Source organism: Xiphophorus hellerii, chromosome 8 (assembly GCF_003331165.1).
Source record: "Xiphophorus hellerii strain 12219 chromosome 8, Xiphophorus_hellerii-4.1, whole genome shotgun sequence".
NCBI classification, from domain to species: Eukaryota; Metazoa; Chordata; class Actinopteri; order Cyprinodontiformes; family Poeciliidae; genus Xiphophorus; species Xiphophorus hellerii.
The window spans coordinates 24,378,433-24,400,549 of NC_045679.1; the positions used below are offsets into that span (position 1 = coordinate 24,378,433).

Consider the following 22,117-nt stretch of genomic DNA (forward strand, 5'->3'; position numbering starts at 1 on the left):
ACTCCATAATAAAATTACTCGAGTAAAAGTAAAAAACGTAGAGCATTGTAAAAAGTTTTTGGGTTTTTTTCCCCAAAAAATTTAACTCAAGTAACTAACAGTTAGTACACAACTCTGCCTTTTAGCAACATTTCGTTCTACTATCATTCATCCATTTTCAGAAGTGACAAAACTAAATCCTGTTCATCTGAAAGAACACAAACACTTTCTGGTGATCCAATCAGAGCTCGGCGCCTCGCAGCGACATTAAATAGATCGTCTATTGACGAGCGATCCGGATCCAGAGGTTTGGTGGATTGGGGGGAGGGATCTACCGGGTCACCCAGTCAGTCACTCCCATCCCAGCCAGCAGCAGCAGCAGCAGCAGAGTCTGGCAGGACGGAGCCATTCATTCTTCCGCGAGCCGCGGACGAAACGTGGAGGAGGATGAAGACAGCCTGACGACGAGAAAAGTCACGGCATATAACCAAGACCCGGTCGTCAAACCCGACACTTTTAATTCAGAGAAAGAGGAGAAGAACTTTTGAGTCTTCGTGGGGATCAGAGGGCGTTTCGTTCCTCACTGTTCCACGTAAGTACGCGAGTCTGAAGGGAAATGTTTCCAAACTTCTTCTTTAACTTTCCGTCTGTGGCAACAATATAGACCTTTCCTGTTTTGTGTTTTTTTTCTAAACCCCTGTAGCTTTCAATCGGAGTAGATGTGGTCCTTTTTTTTTTTTTTTTTTTTTTTTTTTTTGCCTCAGTGTCTCCACTGCGTGATTTTGAAGGGAAACGCGTGGCAGGAAAGCCGAGCGAACTGATGCGGTGCCAAACAATGCAAAGGCTAAACTTACGGATCCGTCAGAAACGCTTCAGGGTTGAACGGAAACGATACGAATCAGGACGATTGGAAACCATTCCGATAATCAGAAGTGGGGAATCTTTATATTTGCCGACTGGTATTATTTTCCCGTGTGGGCTGTCATGAAGTAAAACAGGTAGATATAAAAATAACAAATAAAAAAGACGTACTCTTTGAACAAAAGTTAAAAAATACGTATTTTAAATGCAAAACACATTTTTGGGGGAAAATATATCAAGTCAAGATGTGTATATTATATATGATTTAGTTCAAAGTCAACTTAAATCAATTGAATTCATTCCAACACAATCAAATATCATTGTTACAAAAACGTCTTCAGATTTAGTCTGTTTTTGCTTTTTTTGTGTGTCACATTAAATACTTCAGATGTCAAGCTAATTTTAATATTATACAAAGACATGCAGAGTATATTCCAGATGCAATGTTCAAATGATTATTTCACTTATGAAGCTGAAACGAGTTTTGGAGTTTAATTTACGTAGCCACACCCAGACCTGATTAGAGACCCCTAGATTAGAGAGACTGGACCTCCCTTCTCTCAGTTAAGGTCAGTCAATTCATTTCAAGAATACCTGATTTATCCCAATGGGAAATTAAATGTTGTCGTAACTCAAATCTGGTCCATGTGTCTTCAAAGAGTTGTTGTGGATGGTGTTGATGTAGGTAGCAAGGGGCTCCTGTAGCAGTAAGTCTTGCTATGAACCTGAGGGAGCTTCTGACTGAAGATTGTTGCTGTATGACAATCTCATGACTGCTACGACATGCTAATAGCTCAATATCCAGGTAGCAGAGACAATATCCCGTAGTAATACGTCCTGTTAGCACTGCTAATCTCTGTCTGGCCGTATGGTCAGAAATCCAGGCAGAGAGGCGTTGAAGTTGGTGGCTATGACCCTTTGTTCGATTGGAGAAACGAATTGAACTTCCTCCTTCTCTCTCTGCTCATTGGTCCTGCTCTCTGTCTGGGAACCTTGTCTTTCAAAGCCTCTGGAATTTGGGGTCGAAGTTTAGGTATCATGTGAGCTTTTGAGATGCTAATCAGCTGCTCCCGGTCACAATTTAACAACAACAACAAAACAGAAAAAGGAGACTGAGCAAAAATGTCACCCACTGAAAAGTTGCAAGGTGAAAACTGCCGCTGACCCCAAAGATCACAAAGACTTGTCTCACGTTTCCCGAACAGGATCACGATCTCAGAGACTTTTTTTGGGAGACTACTCTGTGGACGGATAAGACTGGATTACATCCGAAAGGAAGCGAACATCACGTCAACAATCAGACATGGCGGTGGCAATGTGATTGTCTGGGGTTGCGATCAACTTGCAACAGCTGATAGAACCACAAATTCTGCTCTCTACCAGGACGCTCCAAAGGAAAATATGAGGTTTCTGACCTTAAGCAGAAGAAAACATGGGTTGTGAAATAGGACAATGATCCAAAGAACACCACATCTAAATGGCAAAAGGAAGAAAAAAAAAGGAAGGTGGAGTGGCCAAGTTGAGGTCTGGACATAAATCTAATTGAGATGCAGTGGCATGACCTTGAACGAGCCGTTGATGTTGAGAGTATAGTACAACTAGTTATTAAGTTTACGGGGCAGTTTCTTTTTTTTTTCACACGGCACAATGACGCTCTTCTCTCGGTAAATGAAAATCCTCTTTTGCAAACAGCTTTTTGTACTTTCTCAGGTTGCCTCATTAGACGAAACCCCTAATAAGCCAACGGAAAGCTACTAATTTACCAGCTATGGCTTAAGCTATAAAACAAGCTAATCTTTTTGTCCTTTTTTTTAAGTGATCCCTTCCAGGAAAAGCGTCATTATCCCCAAACACCTGCATGTGTCAGAAGGCATATGAGTGGTTTAAGGTTGCTGCTCTGTTCTGGCTTCAGGAGAAAGTCTGCGCTCTTGACAAGATGCGACCCAGATCTTTGTCTGGTTGTAGCGTTGAGTTTCATTACCGGTTGCAAACCAGTGTTTGTGTGTGAAAAAGAAAAGGTCTGTTCAGGGCGAGGTGTGCATTGAACGACGCTCAACACTGCAGCTAATTCTTAGACGCGTTTCTCGTCTCTTTGCTCTCCTGCTAATGTCCCTTCTTGTTTTTTTAAGCTTGCTTAATTGTTTTGTTGTTGTCACGTTTACAGCTGTGAAATTATAGCGCTGCAGCAGTAAAAGTGTGGTCTCGCGCTTGTAACGGCAATTAGCTACAACCTATTTGTGATTTCTTTACTTAAAGGAAAGCAGTCGAGCCCTGATTAAAATCTGGGTTAAACATAGCGCGGTCAGCAGCCGGGAGAAATTTGAGATCGCCTGTTGTTCCTCAAGGCTCTGTGTTTGGCCCATTAAAAATCCCAAAGCTTTTCTTCACTTAACCCACAGGAAAAAAAGGATAAACACACGCATTTCTGTCTTTCAAGCAGCAGCCTAGACGCGCAGATCCAATTGGTAGAATCCATTTTATCCTCTTCTCCTTTCACGTGGTTCCCCAAGGCTCCGTGTTTGGCCCGCTAAAACTCCCAAAGCGTTTCTTCGCTACGGCTCTGCTGAGTGCCGCTCTCCTCCACCTAACCCGCAAGAAAAGCACAAAGACACACATTTCTGTCTCTCCAGCAGCAGCCTGGAGCTGCAGATGCGTCGGAAAAGTACATTTTATCTTCTTCTTCTTCTTCAAAGCAAGGAAAAAGGATTACCAACCTCCTCCTTTGCTTGGTGCCGATGATGCAGTCAGCGTTGCTTTGACTGCACTTCACAAAAAAAGAAGCAAAAAAAAAAACAAAACCATGAAACAAAGATTTTTAACTGCGATCCTGTTCAAACAAACCGCATCATCTGCTTCTTTGTGCCTCTTCCAGTTTTAAGGGAAAGCTTTTGTCACGAGTCCAGGATCTTGGTTACGCTTTATGGGGGCTGGTCAGTGCACGATTCCGGGACGGGAGACTATTTTTAGTGAATGATTTCAGCTAAATATCAAGCACTTCTTTGACTCCCTAATACCCGCGCACCTATCCAGGCACGAGAGCAAACGTTGTCGGGCGGGTTTACAGACGGAAATTAGACCTGGGACCCAACCGGCGGCTGAGTGAAACCAAAACCGAGACCACAGTGTCTCCATGACCAAAGTGTGAAATCCACTAATTGAATGTCTGCTCCCGCGCCAGAAAGGTTAACCTAAACGACTCCAGTCAACTGGAGTTAAACATCTGGAATACAGTTTTTTTTGTGTGTGTGTGTGTTTTTTTTTTTTTTTAAGTAAAAGCCCCACGGTGGATATCCTTCCATGGAAATGGACCTGATAACAAGGCTCGTTCGTTTGCATCACACGTCCTCAAAGTACTGAGACGAGAGTTCTGCTTAGAGTTAGCTTGTTCTTTTCATATCTGATTTTATTATAAGCACTTCTCCAGGTCATTGGCTCACCCTTTGGAAGTGCTTTTTGTGTCAATAAAACAATTAGCAAGAGAAGCTAGTTTTTTTTTTTTGTTTTTTTCTTTTCTCATGGAACCTTCAAAACACAGTTTTTATGTCACCCGTAGGATTGTTTATTTGGCTGTAAAAGTGACGTAATGCGAGAACTCTTACTAATCCAGAGTTGGGTAACATTACGTCAATCTTTTTTTTTTTTCCTCTTAAAGGGTCTATGGAGAGTTTTTCCACAGTTAAAAGCTGCTGTGTGTCAGACTTAGTTGATTTTTTTAATGGGATCACTTCATAGAAAGGACACTTGTCCTCTCAGACATCTGAGACACATTATTTAGTTTTTTGGTTCTCGTCCTTTAAAACCGTCACGGTTTTTGTTCAGCTAAACTTAAAAGCAACTTTGCCGAGTGGTCTGACGTAGAGTAGTTTGAAACTATCTTCTCAGATTATAGCATCACGTCAAACAGCTGTTGTTAAACAAGCCAGCAGCGAAAGCTCAGATGGATATAGTTTAGCTAGGAGCCTCACCTGGGGATAGAAACGTTTGTGATTTTTTGCTTCCCATCTGCCACCGCAGTCGGAGCTTTGATTTGGGAATGACGTCACACACTACGTGTGGAATACAATTTACATACGTTAGCCGCTGTGCCCCGTGGCTAATTTCTGTTAGCAATACAAGGACAACAACAATTGTTTGTTTGCCGGTTTGCTCGCTCAAACATTCGAGATAAAACGAGATATTCGGATATTAAGTGCCATTTCTTGTCAAAATGAAAGTCTGTCATATGAAGTTTCTGTTGAAAGGTGATTTTGTCTTGAGAAGAAATTGTAAGTGATTACTCTGATGAATGCGAGGGTTTTAAACTTGACACCCTTTTTATAAATTCTTTAGACTCTTATTTTGATGTAAAGAAGGAAATTTTTTTATTTTATTTTCCCTGATTCGTGAACAGAGGCGACTAAAGACCTCTTGTTGGACAGTTAACAGCACTCAGGTATAAAAAACAATGAAGGAGTTTCCACCGTGTTTAAACTGACAGAATGACAGAAAAGAAATGTAGCATTGTTAGGTATTATTACAACTCTGTGATTGGTTAGCTCTTAGCCAATCACAGCTGTAACAGTGGCTGCTGTAGTGTCATTAGCAGCTAATGATGCTAAAACTAGCTGTCAGAGCTGCCTGTCTACATTTAGGTGAGGTGCTGGTTTATAGCTTTATTTTTGGTCTGGAGATTTGAGGATGTCAAAGTCTAAATTTTAGTCATGTTCTCCAAACCTGAGTTGGATCATTCCAAACTGATTTATTCAAAGTCTGTTTGGACACAATTTGACATTAACAAAACCTTTCATTTGCTATTTGTGAAAATACAAAAGTGGAGAATTTTTGTCGCTTTTTTCCCCCCCATTAGTATTATCTTAGGAGGAGAAAAGCATAAAAAGCTAAATACTCTCACTAGTCAAACTGGAACTGGAACCTTGCACGCCGTTTGCAAATTCTTTTATACACATCTCGCTTTTTTTTGTTGGAACCTTTACTATCATAATCTTGCCAAAAAAATGTCTAAATTTGTATGAATTCCTGTGAAACCAATAAATCACATGGTCATGTCTGTACCAGTATTATTACAGCCATAGTAGTACTAACACAGTGCTTTGTGTCAGGCTGTTTTAATGAAACACAAATTGTCAGTGCTAAATTAATGTCTATAAATAAAATATTATATTATAAATATTATGATTTTTCTTTAATAGTCAGTGGTGGGTAGGCCAATACATCAGTCGTATAATAAATTAAAAGGAGGTTATTTCCTTTTTTCTCTTTTCTCTCTCTTAGGATAATTTTGACTTTATAAATAATTTTATTTGCCGTTTCTGTTGTTTTGTTTATTTGTTTTTTAAAAATGTCTTTCAGTTTCAGGGTTAAATGCTCATTAGTATTTAAAGTTTATTGATCTTTCAGAATGTGTTCTTCCATTGATATACCATTATATAAGCTGAAAATGGTTTCGAAAGAAGAATATTAACGCAACGACTTCTGGGGCAATTTATTGTCCAGCAAACTTTGTCATCATGGCAGGCCTAGTGGCGGCCATATTGGATTTTGAGGTAAGGGTTGGTTAGCAACTTCCGACGTCCCAAGTTGGAATTCCAACTCCCAAATCACAACCTCTGCACACAAACGGATCATTCCATTCGTGTGCGATGGCTCCATATGAATTAACCAGCGTAGGAACAATGTTGTTGCGGGGAACTCCGCGGCGGTCAAGACCTCGACCTTGTATACGTTACTTTGAGCCACCCGCTGACAATTAAATTGGAGTTGAGTGCAAAATTAACACGACACAATGGGTATATCATCGGGGGGGATTTGTCACGATGAAATCAACCTGACTTATTCTTTCACGCAGTGACCTCTCCTCCTGCCCTCGTGTTTCTTTCCACGCACCGAAACAGCCAATCCAGCCCCGCCAACCCTCTGAAACCTGACAGAACTTTATTGCTCTCTACATGCGTCCCCGCCCTCAAATGCAGCGCTCCGAGCCAGTCATGCGCGCTGATTAGATTAGGCAGCACTGGAGCTAATCACCCTTCCCTCTGCTATTCTTTACTACCCCCAGTCATTTCTTTTCTTTTTTTTTCCTCTCCTTGGACTTTCCATGTCCTCTGTACTCCCTGAGGTTTGTGGAGATGAGTCTCCCCTCAGGGGGTGGGAGGGAGTGGCAGTGGGAGAGGGGATACACATCTGCCTCAAGCGGCAAAGCAGAGCTCTGTTTACAGGGAAACCAGCATGGTGGGGTCTTTTGCGATAACAAAGCCTCGCCCGAAACTTGTCTGAAGAGAAAGCGGTGCAAAGACACGAACGACTCGTGAAGGGGAGAGAAGGGGAGAAAGCCAGGGAGGGGCTTTTGGACCCTCCTGTGGGGTGAAACGAGGAGAAAGAATCTGAGGCGGGTTTTTTATTTTTTGTTCATTTGTAGAGAGCCGGGAGTCAGTCTCTGGGGAATGAACGGCAGACAGACGGTTGGTTTTGCAGCTGCACCCCCCCACCACCCCCTCAGCTTTCTGTCTGGTCCCTGAGCGACTGCAGACTCGTTAAGCTGAACATGTTTGCGTGTTCGTTTGAGCTCACGTCTCCGGTTCTCTTCACTCCCCTTTTTTTTTTGTGTGTCTTTGCCGGCAAACGCGGCGACAGACACGTTTGAATATTGATCACGCCGGACCTGGAGTCACTGGAGTCACAGCTGTATGCTAATGATGGAAGGGTTCCACCGGACCACAATAGGCAGCCTGTGTTTGCGATGTGCGATAAGGCCCGTATCATATGTTCGCTTTGGCTCGGGTCGTGGAAAAGGCTGTAAGCTGTGGGAACGAGATAGCACCAAGCCGAGCATTGTGTTCGTGTGACGGATGAGAGTAGTCACGACTCGCTTCACGGCTGGCTCCCGGTTCGCAGAGCGCCGCAAGAACCACTACAAGGAGATGGTGAACGTCCAGCTCGTCCAAACAAATACTACAATGGCCAGTTGCCTTTTGGTGGAAGGGATAAGTTGTGTTTTGTTTTAAGAAGATTTCAGTAACAACAAATTCTGGTTTCGAGGGGATTTTTGGCCATCGAGAACATTCTCAACGCTAAGCTGCTTAGAATTAAACAAACAACTCGGCATTTTCTCAACCAGTAGGGAGATTTTTCCCTCCACCGAAATGACCATATGGTCGAACAATTTGACACTTTGAAAATAAATTTGCTTAAGGGAAAGACGGTGATTTAAAAAAATATTTTCTTTGGAAAAATATGTTTTGGCACTAGTTTTCATTGCCCGTATGATTTTGCAATTTGACATTTCGAAACTGAACTCGCTTAATGACAACACGGCAATTGAGAAAGTTCAGGTATTTGATATTGGCGGAGACTTTCTCTATTTTTAATTATCACAAGCAAGTAAAATATTGGCTATAAGACGAAGAATTTGCTTTTTCTACCCAAACCTGCTTTGAATTCATTGAATAAATTTGGCTAAATACAGCAAGTATTTTCAAAGAAAGAGTGACCTGAATCCTGATCTTATTCACTCGAATTGATTAAGTGGTGTTATACTTTCTTTTCCAATTGATACCTAGAAAATTATCAAAATTATTTTTAATACGGCAAACCTGCAGAACACTTTTTGAAGTTTCGCATCCAGAATAATTCCCACCTCCTTTTCCAGCAACAAATCTAACTAGTTTATTGTTGACTGGTTAAAATTATATATTTTTTTGGCCCTTGAATCTTTTTGACTGGAAAATTTTGGCCTATTTCACAAGAAGTGATCTAAGTTCTTGTCAGAACCTAATAGTGTTTTGTCCGAATTCTGCAGTATGAAAAAAATATATATTTTAAAAAAAAGAGCAACAGCTGGGTATTGTGCTTTCTTCAAATCAAGTCTAAATATGTTGGAATTTCTGGATCACAACATTGCAGTCCAGCTGCCTCTTTTATCGTGAGGATTTCTCAAATGAATCCCTCTCTTGGCTCAAACGCAGCGCGGTCAACATTCCTTTACTTTTCGCTCATTTCTACAGTCAGGTCCCGTATGACTGCGCAGTCGGTGTCGATGCGTTGTCCAACGTTGGTTGCGCCACGAAAACAATATCTGTAATTTGGAGAGGCAGACCTTTCATTATTCATTTTTACATCTGGTAGCCAAAGGTTATTAACATGCGCTCTAGCAATTTATTGGCTCAGCAGTTCTAGGTTTAACAGAGGAGAGTCAGGCTATAAAACAGGGCACTGGTTCAGCCTCATCCTGCTTAATATGCTTTAAGAAAATGACTAATCACCTACTATTTAAAAAAAAACAACTCATCTTTTTATGCATTAAGCATATGGTTGAAACAACAGGATTTTCATTTCTAGCCAGCAATAACGTAGATGGTAACTATTCTTGCCTAAATTGACCCATTTAATAAGCTATCTCACTAAGCTAGTCTCCATTTGTGTTAAAATTTGAAAAAAATAAAAAATAAAATAAAAACAGCTAGAGTACGTATGTTTAAAATATAGTTAGGCAGACGATGTGAAAACCCGACACAATGAGAGAAATGCAGTCTTGTCCCAGGGGAGCGCGTCCCTCAATGGGGTCCTGACTTCCCCCTGCCAACATGGCTGCCTGTCCCACAGAGCGCTCGCTCTGATTGGTAGCTTCTTTTTAATAGCTGCCTTTGACCTCCATTCATTCACCCATTCATCCGTCCATCTGTCGACTTCTCTTTCATTGCTCATTGGAAATATAATTCTCACTAAAACGGGTTTAGACAAAAACTTTCACGTTTTATTTTGCCGTTGTTGCTTTCCAAGCTAAACTGATGGTTTTATTCAAAGTGTGGATTAAGTTGACAACTCAGGATTTCCTTTTGTTCTGCACTCTGAATTAATAAAAGTAGAACTAAAACAATCTAAAGTCATTTTTCCCCTGCCATATGACCTCTAGTGGCAGGGAATGAATATGCATGAAATACTTTTTTTCGTTTAACCTCAAAAATGGCTATGTGCAAGTCAACAGGGCTATATGAACACCGGCGTCCTCAGGACAGCCAAGAGGTTTTAAATCACTTAGTTTTAGTAGCGTACAAACAAAACTATTTTAAGATCTGCATTCATCCAGAGGTTTTGAAATCTGTACACGACTTGCAGTTAAGCAACAGACATAAGACTTAACTTGGATTTTTACTTGAAAAGACTTGAGACTGGACTTAAACTCAACATTTGAGCCCCACCAAGGTTACTAAAACAAAAACTTTAGACTTGACTTGGGCTAACTAGACTCTCGACTCGACATCGATTAAAAGTTTAGAATTTGAATCTTAGAAATAGACTTAAGTTTCAAGAAACCGACTTATGACTCGATTTCACAAAGGGATAGACTTTACACTTAGCTTGCACTCGCACCCTAAAGACCCAGGAAGTGATGCTGACGCTAAGTTTAGAACTCGGGAATTAAACTACTCCCAAGTCACAATTAAGTTGCAACAAAGACTTTAGACGTGACTTCATCTTGTACTCAACTTAGACTCAAGTTTTGGGACTTCTATGCCTTAAATTATATGCACCCTATGTAATAAGATGGGCTAATAATGGTTCATAATCATCTTTTCTTGCTAGCTGTAGCATTTCAATAATGACCACATGAATATGTCTTAAGTGAACTGTATGTCAATGGACTTTTGATCATTTCAAAGTAAAATAAAGTTAACCTTGCTTAGCCCTGTTAGGATATCATCATTACAAATTAACTTTTGGCTCTTCAAAGTAAAAGCACTTCCTCATACCAATTCAGAAATTCAACATTCACTCCCATTTAACAGCATCACCCTTTTCCTTCAGTGTGTGATTTATAACATAGGTGGGAACATGGTTCACATTTTGACTTAAATGTTTCAAATTAATATTTATGTAGTAGATTTTTGCTCCTCGCCTAGTAAATCATCTGAATCAGAGAGAAAAAAGATAAATGACTGAACACCATCTAATGCACAATGCAGTTTGTTCAGTTGACTCAAACATGATATTATCTGGTGTGACCTACTTCAATGCAAATACATTTCTTGTTCTTCAAAATAAAAGCACTTCCTGAGTCATTCAGTCATCTATTAACAGCATTTGAACACAAAAGGATATTTCTATAAGGAGGTAATGATAGCACTGAATGAGAATTATATTAATTATAACAGTTAACTGGTGGTTAAATGAAATTTTCTGAAAAAGATGACTCTTAAATTTTCACACGTTAACATCGACCAGTGACTGGTACTTGGCACTGTTTATTGGTACAGTTTTATTCATCATCTTAACTGCGGCTCAACATTGCGTTCATTCTTGCCACGCCAGGGCTGGGAAGCGTTCAACCCCATCGCGTAAACAAGTAACCTTGCCTCTGGTTAGCCACTTTAAGACGGGTTTTAAGCTAGCTGGGCAGTCAGATTCCAGGTGGTTGACGGAAGAAGAGGAGGAGGAAAAGATGAAGAAGCTTTGTCTTTCAGACATTACACAATCTGGTGAACACGAGCCTGACCTCACACACACACACACACACACACATACACACCCCTGCGTGGGTGAGGGATAATTTCATGCACGACTCCGTGTGCGCGTATGAACCCTGGTGCCTGCTATGTCCGTCATCATGTCTGGGATAGCTCTGGCTGGCGTCCAATCTGGAGAATTTCCCCTCCGGTTCACATTAAGAGGTCGCTCATTACACCTGTCTTGTGCTGTAGAGAGAGAGTGAGTGAGAGACTGACCCCAGTGGAGACTTCACCACATCTAAACACACGTACAGCCTGTTGGAGGTAATCACTTCTGCTCCAAGTGACAAACACACACCAGCCTGGCTGAGTGGTCTGTTGTGTCTCCCGTTGAGCTAACAGGCTAATCTGCGGACCGTGAGGTGATGTCATCTCTGCGTGCCGCGTGTGGTTTACAGGCACGACACATTTAAATGCTTGTAGGCCTGTCATCGGCGCACGTACACACACACACATGCACACTCGCAAACATGTACGGAAATTGGATAGCCTGGTTAATTGTTGCATTAGCGCAAAGTGTGTAATCATTGTGCGCCTCGGGGAGTAAAACACACCCCGTATTTTTAGTTTACAGGCCCAGAGATGTTGTAACACTTTAGCTAGTGCGATGGTGTTAGAAGTGCTTTGTTGAAGGTGGGAATTAGAGGCTAGTTGAGAGAACGCAGTCCAACGCTAGTTGTGTTTTTGGACAAAAATTTGAGGTTTTTATCTCTTGGCGACTGACTTTAAGAAGCTAAGTAGCGTCTACGGTCATATTTTAATTTTCATCTCATTTCATTTGATTTTTTATTTAATCCATTCGATAATGAATATCAATAGTTCATGTAATTATTTTAATGTACCATTAATTAAAAGGAGCAGAAAGAAAAAGAAACGTATATCTGCCCACTATTCATGTAAAGAAAATGAGCTATTCAGCTCAGAAGACTATTTCACACATTTCAAATACACAACAAAACATCAGCTGATTCAACGCTGTATCGCTTCACTTTCTTAGCAATGATTTTAAAATTTCTTTTAAACGTAGACAGAAATTTGTTTGTTTTATCTGAATCTTGGAAAAATCTCAGTTCCTTTAACGTTGTATTTGTGTTCTCATTTTACAAATCTGCTTGGAATATTTCTATATCATCTCGATATTCAAATGATTTTTTCTCATCAAAGAGAAGTTCGACGAATAATTTGGCTTCTGTTCTGTCGGTCTGAAGTAAACTTAAAGATCTTGCGTGTAAAGACGTACACTTTAAGACAGATTATTTGCTGCATCTCTATTTGAGAAGTTTATTTTGAAGGAAAGAAGGAAATGGCTGGTGAGTTGATTGTTGTGCAGACAGAAGCAATACATAAGCACCGCAGGCCGAATTTTCAACGTTTGATGGTAAATGTAGGAAGAGCCTTCATCTTCAACACCATACTGTATACTGGTGTTGAAAAGGGACACCAGCATATGCTAACGATGCTAACGTGAGCATCTGCTTCGTTACTTCCTGTTGGTGTTAAACTAAATGGCTGTTTCATATGGTTTTAAAACATTTCAAGAGTCTGGACTGTTTTTGACCATCTCTGCCTGAGAATCTAAAATACTTGGCTGAGCAAACTGGATAATTCTACGAAAGAAGTCGGACATCTTTAGCTCAGGAGTACATGTTTAAATTAGCTATAAAGTTTGCACACTGAAATCAATTTGTCACTATTTTCGGACTGATAAAGGTCTCAGCTGACAGACCTGATACCGTCCTTTGTGTTCAGCCTTCACAGTTGAGTGCAGGGGCTCAAAAATCAGTCTGCTGAATGCAAGCTAATCGTTGAAGACCTGGTGTGAACACAAACCGGCATTGTTTCTGCCTCGCTGTCGCCGTCACCGGGCAGAGCTTTGCCCCCCGGACTCCGAAGCGGAAGCCGCCTGTGGCAGCAGAAACTCAACAGTTTTTCCTTTTTCTCTTTGAAGGCCTACTGGCAGAGATTTCAAAGCCCCTCTTTCTTAGAGTTGGCTCCTAAAATAATGCAACCCAGCTGCTCAGCTGAGCAGAACCAGGCAATACTTATTACCCTCGACAGCAACTGATTTTTATATATCCTTTTTATGTTTTACCTTTACTGCTGGGACATTCCAGGCCTTTTTTTTTTTTTTACACAAGGACCAAACGAGGACTGCTGTTTTGAACTGAATGGTGTTCGGACCTATTGGTTGTGTCTTTGTAGGTTGGAACCCATTTTCTGGTGCTGATACAGCATCAACTTTATGATTACAAGAAAATGTGAACACGCCGAGAATATTCAGGCCAGAGCCGGTCCGTTTGGTAGAGCTTTGCACAGACCTCTGTGGTTCCTAATCAGTCCCAGTCTTATGATAGGAGCTCTTATGTAACACAAATCAGACAAACATCTGTTGTGTTTTGTGTAAGAGCAGATGTCTTCCTTTGGGTAATAATTAAAGCGCGGATTTAATTGTTCAATGTTATAATAGTGAACTGAAACTAATGAATAAAAAAAAAAACTAAAATTGAGAAAACATTTTCATTAACTGACAGAAATAAAAATGGTAATTAATGGGGATAACTAACTAAATGGAACCACCTTATGTGCTTATAAAACTAACTAAAACATACTGAAATTATAGATGTGGCATCCTTTGTTTTCGTGTTTATTAATTTATTTAGAACTGACATTAAATAATTGAATACATATTTTGAAAATGGCATTCATTACCCAATAATACTTTGACCTTTTTGAATTCTGCACCTAAAGATTAACTTAAAGTAGGAAAAAACTAAAGCTACTAATACATCTAATAAAAACTAAATTAAAACTAAACAGTATTTACCTAATAATGACTAAAGAACATTAGCAAACCCACTCTGAAAACTAACTAAAACTAACTGGATTAGACAGACAAAATAAAACTAAACTGTGATGAAAAACCCCAAACTATCAGAAACCTGCTTCACACACAAACCTCAGTGAGCACCTGATCGTCGACACTCGTTAACCAATCACTCACCGGCTCATTTGGCAATTTGTCTTAATTGCTCGCCCGTAAAGTCATCGGTGCTGGGAGAAGCGATGTGGCCGCTTCCTGACACCTGCGTGTGCAGGTGTACTCTGACCTGAGGGATGAAGCATCTGAGCCGGGTGTTTTAATGAGAATGCTCCATGCTCAGACTCACATGCCTCCTATTACAAACCCACAGACCCAACGAGCCAACAGAGGATGGGATCAACAAATAGAGAACAGCTTGACGTGTTTTCTTTTCAACCTTGCTAGACACAGCGGTAACCCATGACTTCAATTAGACAGTGCCCACATTTGGCTCCTTCTTGTTTGTTTACGGAAACATTTGAATAGTTTAATGTTTGGGATTCGGTGTTTGGTTTATTTTTCACTGGCTGCGTTTCCGGTGCGAATGTGCGCAAAACTTAGCAACTACCCTGTTGTCGTCGGAAAAAGAAAAAACACAATTTTGCAATTGCAGTGTTTCCATTAAATACAGTAAATTCACTGTTTTGGTGCAGTTAAAGCTCATCTGATAAGTCATTAAAAATCATCCTCCTGCCACTTCCTGTTGTCTTCTTCGTCTTTTTCGCCAGTAGTAACATCCGGTTGTTGATGCGAAAAAAGTGTTTACATTACAGTTTTTCTGGTTTAAAAAAGTTTTTTGCGAAATTGCCTTGCTTCCTTTAAGCAAACTTATTTTCATAATTCCAGTTTGCATAATTATATGGTCAATGGAAACGCGGCTAGTGAAGCAGAGATTCAACATTCAGCCTGGTAGCTGAATGCTAAATGTAGAGGATAATTCTTGAAATACTCATAATAAATTCTGAAAACAAACAGGTCACACGTCCTAAAATGAGCCAAGTAAATTTTTTTGTTTTTCGGCATATTATAGAAACATGTCGTCTGACTTTAAAGAGAAGTCGTATTTGGGAATGGCGCCACCGCATGGTAAACAGCCTACAGTCGTACAGGGCTTCATCTTGTCCAGAGGTCTCCAAAGATCTTTGCATATCATCCAACCATTCCTTGCTCACATTCAGAAAACACAATTTCTGAATGTGTTTTCAGAAACACAGATGGTTGTAACCTGCTACATTGTAGCCACAGCTGCCCGTTTTGCAGTATGACAGAAACAAGGCTGCCACGCACCAGTGGAAATACAGATAATGGCTTATTCCTGGAACCTTGATGTGGTTTTACGCATGCAGGAGACATATTGATTATTAAACTTGAAGAACCTCCAACTTTAGAAGTTGTTTCCTGTGATTTTTAGTTCCGCCACTTTTTGCCTGAAGGTGATAAGAGATACTGTGGAAATGTACGGTAATTTTCAGTCCAGATTTGATCGGTTTTAGTATTTTAGATCATTAAGAGTTCATCAAGTGGATTTCAGACTCTTTAAAATCCTGTGATGTATCGCTTTGAGTAAGCAGTGACAGAACTGAAAAAGATGCCAACTTTATCCATTAGCCGGTTGTGTTATTGATATAGCTCTAAGAAATCATTGGCATATGTATAGTTTTTCTACCAAGGATCCAAAAATACTTCCAGAGCTAACGATTGAAACAAGCCATCTTTCGAAGACTCCGAGAGTCTTCATCAACTGAGTCTGTTAACAAAACAAAGCAACTTAGTATTTACTTCCATTCCCTTTTCAAAATAAGAGGCTCAAACATAGATGCAGTGTTGATAGCTTACTCGTACTCCACCATAACCTGGAACTCAAAAATGTCTACTTCCAAGTATAAATCAAACCACGGACGATTGGAGAGGCTGAAGAAACGTACAATGAAATGGCACAGACTCCAAGTACTAAGTAGTCCGAATCATTTACTTTGCCTTGAACGTTTATTCAAAGTAGTATCTAAAATACCAAATGAGCCATTGGTTTTAGTAGAGCAATAAAGCAGCATATCATCATCCTACAACTTTTAGCATATGGTGAACCCAATGGCGATTGCTAATCTTTCAAATCGTGCAAACGGAGTAACTCTGTTATTAAATGCGCTCCCTAGAACTACTTCGCTGAAAGAAGGCAACCCCTTCCAGTCAATTCCCCGTTTCCCAAAGCCCTTAACTACTATAAGAAAGACCCTTTTGTGGTGAGCCTGGCTGTGGAGAACATACCTCCAGTCCCCACATAAGAGTCGATCTCCAGCTGTGGAAGTGGCTCGGCAGCTGAACTCCGCTGCCTGTATCCAACAGCTCCTACTGAGAGGCATTGCTGGGTTTTATGCATGTTGGGGCATTTTCTGGCATCACTTGAGAGAGCAAAAATAGTAGTCGGATTGTAACACTCGGGAAGAAAATCCTCTCAGCTGTTGCAATTTGGAATATAACCAGCAACGATTTACGCGGCCGAGGTTCCCTTGAGATTAAAATTATGCTCACAGCACATGGCGAGAGGGAGAAAATAGTCAGCAATCATCTTATTTTTCCTTCAGGCTTTGCAGCAGTGTCCTGTTGTTGGAGCCGATCGGTATAACGTGCTTTCTTTCTGCCTGCTTTCTTAATTACAGAAAATGGCCAACTAATGAACCAAATCACAGCCAGCGTGCTATCAGTGTTGGTTTTATGATTGCGTGACTGGCGATTAAGAACCCCTGCTGGCGTCCGTTTCTTGGCCTAATTAATGTCACAGTTCTTTGACGGAAGCTGTTGTGCAAATAATGTATTTTTCAAGGTTTTTGTGGTAAAATGGTGTTTGTTTTTCCACTGTTTGGGCTTTTATTCATATTGCTGATTGGATAGATTTTGGTTATATTATGTTTGTTAATACTAGCGACAGGCTAGATTAAAAACGAGGCATGCAGTTGGTGGCTGGAAAAAAATCCTTTTCTTCTTATTTCCTCTGTTTAAAAGTGTTTGACTAAGACTCAAGGGATCATTTCCACTTTATAGTTCAACACATATCTGAACACACAGTGCAGATGTGCCATGCCAATGGATTAATAATACTAAAAACAAACAAGGTAGTGCAGTATATAAGCAAACCAAGTGGCGTGCATCTGATAAAAGTGTTTTTATGTCCATTATTAGAGTTTAAACTAGATTTGGAACAAATGACATGAGGCTTTAGTTGGACAAAAAATATGGTTTTTACTTGCTAATATCACCTCTGCTATGATATCACAAATAAATTACTTGTTAATGGACTTGTAGTTTGAAATTTTTCCAGTTTTGCTCGATCTGTTAAACTTAAAATTGGCTGTTTTGTGACATTTGTACAATATCTAGTAAATGGGTGAGTGGATGTAATATTGGGTCCAAATTTCAGAAAGAAATTAAGCTACGGTTTTGAGTTAGCTAAGTTATTTGGCACCACTTTTTTTGTGTATATTCAGTTGAAAATATTTAGACTTACATAGTAGCAGTCAAAGTCTCTTCTTTAACCTCTTCAACGTGTTAGCGGGTTCATGAATAATGGAAAAAAACACTTCCTCTCTGCCGTGTTGTCCTGACCATTTAGCAGCTGTTGCTTTGGCTCTGCTGAAATGTGTGCATGCCTCTTGGGAATAAGTTGTTTCCCTATGTCTCGCTGCAGCTGAGTTATGGTGTGTTCGCATGCATAGCTTTTTGCAGATGATGTAAGCAGAAGCCAAGCAGAGATTAATGAGGTATCCTAAATGGCTGGAGAGACGAATATATTTCACACTGTTGAGCTTAAACAATGTAGCTGTGTTTTTGTTTTTTGCTACAGGAATCAATGACTGATTGAAAATTTCTTTCAACCAAGTGTTGATATTGAGATATTACCCTTGAGATATTCTTCAATAATATCATTTGTTGATTTGTCAGCAAATTCAAGTGACCTCTTTCACCTGAGGGTTAACTAGGCTAAGTGCTTGTTCTTGATGGACAATAGGAGACTTCAGAAAGCCTCGCAGAATGTGAGGAAAGCAATCAGCCATTAGTTAATTAACTGCAGCTTCACATTTGTGTGCCATTTTGTGTGCAGCAGGGAAAGTAACTTGAATCTTCTGGTGACAACAGAAACATGTTTGTGGCTTTTTCTGAGCCACTTTTGTTTTGTATCATTCACCAGCTGTCAGGACGATTAAGACATACACTTTGTTGCTACTTGGTGCTTTTTGGGTTCCTTGAACTTTGTTTGCCTTTTTTAAAATCTTAGAAATTATATTTCGTTTGGCAACACTATGATAAGCTATACACATCCAGCTGACACACAACAGGCTTACCATTGATGAGAATCCTAGTACACTAATGCTTACTCTTGGTTTTGGTTTAGTTTGTCTGTCAGTTCATGCCTAAGGCTGCTAAATCTGCCATAACAAGCTGCTAACTTGTCATTCAGCATGATGCAGAACAATGGATATGTTACAGTGAATTTGTAAGCTGTAACGATTTTTCATAAATTTCACTTGCTTCAAAGTCATGATAACACAAATACCATTCCTTTCTGTAGAACTTGTGTAAAACTACATTGTATATTTAAGCTAGCACAAACCAATTTCCCTCCACCCGACATGCACTGTTTTGTAATATTTTTGATTTTTGCTCTAATTTTCCGACTTTTACATCTTTTTGAATATTCCAGTCAAACAAAATTCTTCATAGCAAAATATAAACAATAAAAAGCACATTTCAATCAGCTAGCTTAAAGTATGGTGATAGAATACAAAGACGTCAGCCTAGTTAATATTTCCTGGCAGTATGAGTAGACCTGCTGGGTCCTGATAAACAATTTAATAACAGACACGTTTCTAAACACATAAAGAAACTGCAATATGCCGTTTACTTTTGGTTTTTGTTTGCTTTTATTACCCAGCTCATGTTTTAAGCTGTTGAATTTTCCACAACAGTTTGCTAGCCCAGCCTTTTGTGTGAGAGGCTAACACAACTTTCAGGATTTTGCTTAATTTCTTTTGCAACTATTAGAATCTGCTTCAACATATCAATAGAATGAAAAGTATTCAGAAAAGAAAAAACAACTAAAATTCACAGGGCTGACTTGAAGCATGGTGAGCTAATATTAAGATGCTAGCCTAACTGGGTCAGAGAAGCACTGTTGGCTCCTCAGGATGAATTTGGTAAAATGCCTTTAAGTCACAGCAGCTTTAGATTTATTTGGAATTATGTCTTTGGACACCAAATCCATATAACTTCAACATCATGTTTTATTTTGGCCTCATCCAGCTCATGTCGTAAGCTGCTGAATGATCAATAAGCTGCTAACTTTTGATATCACGTGTTGCAAAGTACATTGACTGTTTCTTTAAAAACAGATGCCTGCTGTGGCTGGAAACGATTTGACCTGCGATAACTGAGTCCAAACAGTAAATTTGTGAAGCATAAAGCTGAAACTTACTCAGAACTGACTAAGGGAAAGACAAAGTCAGGCTACAACCTTCTATTGGTTCATTATCCCTGTAGGGCAGACCTTTCAAACTACATTCAATCACTTTGTTTTATTGGTTCAACGATATTGATGGGAACTGATTTAAACTGTTCCGAAGGGCCAGTCTCAGCATTTTGTAAATTAAATGTGACCACAAGCCTACTTCTGTTGGACGTCGCCCATAGTCTCAGTACAGTTTCAACTAGTCTGGTTTTAGGACAAAAACAAAGCATGCGTTCACAATCAAACTAAAACTACATGAGTTAAACTAGTAGATTTAAAGTTTTTGCTCCATGGATCTAAAATTGGCCATCAGCGAGGAACTTTATACCTCGCTTCCTCAACCAACGCAAACGTTTACGTCGCGCTCTACATTATGCAACTTTGCCCTAACGAGCGTCACAGATGTCAGCGTCTGCTCGGGTTTTTATGGACATGTGAAACAGTTTAAGTTTCTCCAGGTGCAGCTTCTTCCCTGTGACATGTTTAGATGGAAAATACCAATAAGCAATCAGAAAAGGATGCTTGTTACTGCTGGAGAGCCAGCGATGACTAAACTGTTGGCCTCTGGAGATGGTATGGTTTTGTCGTTTGGACTCAGAGCTCTTTTCTCTCTACAGGTTGTGCAGCACCAAGAGACGAGACTCACATCATCTGGCTTTAACTGAAGAGACTTGCCTGCTTTCACAATCAGATTCCACACAAGAGGTTGGTGTTTCGCCCTTTAATGTCATTTTGCACTATATGCAAAATTGGCATCTCTGGTAAGAATTTGTAAAAATCTGAAAATAAATTTGTCTGTTGTCGCGAAAGCACAATTTCAGACTGAAGATTTTAGAAACCTTAAATTTTAGGGAAGGAGTCAACTTTTTGAAAAACTCACAAGCTGCGTTTCCATTGACCGTATAGTTGTGCAAATTAGAATTACGAAAATTAAATTTGCTTAATAGACACGCGCCAATTTTGGAACAAAAAACAACAAAAAACCCCCCAAAGTTTTTCAATGAAAAGTTTTTGGAAAACTGCAATGGAGACACTTTTTTTTTTTTTTACATCATCAACCCGATGTTACTACTGTTGGAAAAGATGAAGAAGACAACAGGAAGTGGCAGGATGATGATATCGTGGCATGTTTTTTAATTACTTGTCACGTGAACAAACCTATTCAGATGTTATTTTTTTATCGCATTTCTCATTTAATGGAAACACCACAATTGCGAAATTGTGCTTGTTCAAAATTGGCGGCACATCGACAAAATCTTGTGCACACTCGTAATGGAAACATAGCTACTGGTGATCCGTCTTCACATGGAAGGTTTTATTTCTGTTGGAAATGTCTTTGTATTTTATAGTTCATGATACTATGGCCTCTTAGAAGAGAAACAGGCCTGCGGCATCACAGATCATCCACAATAGTTGACAGTGGGTATAAATGTCCTTTGTTCCAGTTAAAGTTGCACCTGAGACTTGAATGACTTTCCTCGAATTAAAGTACATTTTCTCTAAACCATTCAATGTAAAATTATGCTAGTGCAACAAAGAGAAACTTTTAAGGTGTCCACATTTCTGCTGGTAAGTGGGTTTCTGACTGGCCTGTGAGTCCAGAGTAAAGCTTTTCCTTTGGAGAAAGACGACACAAAGGCAAACACAGCTTCCTGCTATTCTTGTGATGATAATATTGGGGTTCCTGACACTTCTTCCAAGTGGAAATACCATCTGTTCCCACGGCCTCAATGGTTCTAGCACATGTTGGCCAACATCTGTCTGCCTACAAAGTCTGTCACTTACAATCAGTCCAAACTCAGACTGTCAGTGAAGACATTATCATTGTATTATAGGCATTTTATCATAGCGTCTTAGCAAGTGGCATTGCACCTAGCAATTTCCATTTCCAAAGGTGCATTTTCATTGGAATACTTTCAATATGCTCTATGAAAAAGTTTGCAAATGACCAGGATTTATGTTCCACAGCAAAATCTGCAAATACTGAACCACAAACAGGTGGGAGGGGCACTGTATTTGGTCACAGTGGCAAGAATTATGATTAGAAAAGTAACGCATGACCTTAGAAAATCAACAACACCCTACCTATTGCTGAGCATGGTGACGGTAGCATCATTGTTGGGGGTATTTTTTTTAGCTGATTTTAATGCTCTGCAAAAAGAGATGTAAATTATTCTTCAAATTCAAACATCAAAACTCTGAATTTGATGCGTTTCAAATTCAGACTGTCTGAAGTTTGTTTATTCCTAGCTTCTCATAAAACCTAATATTTTACACCGCCTTGCAAAGCTGGTCTCATGACCCATATAATGTGACTCAACTGGGACTACTTAGCCTCACTAAGGCTTCAAATCAATCGTGTGTATTTATCTGGCGAATAAGGAAGTAGTGGGGGGTGTTTTTGAAATATAGAGT

General features: G+C 39.8%; 1 protein-coding gene across 1 annotated transcript in view; it reads left to right on the forward strand.

Moving 5' to 3' along the window:
* Positions 1-316: 316 nt before the first annotated feature.
* The window catches only part of lhfpl2a (LHFPL tetraspan subfamily member 2a), a 50,581-nt gene continuing 28,780 nt past the window's right edge, over positions 317-22,117 (forward strand). Inside the window, exons 1-2 of the mRNA XM_032570763.1 lie at positions 317-571; positions 20,320-20,407. The gene's annotated coding sequence lies outside the window, so the exon portion shown is untranslated. The remainder of the gene's footprint in view (positions 572-20,319; positions 20,408-22,117) is intronic.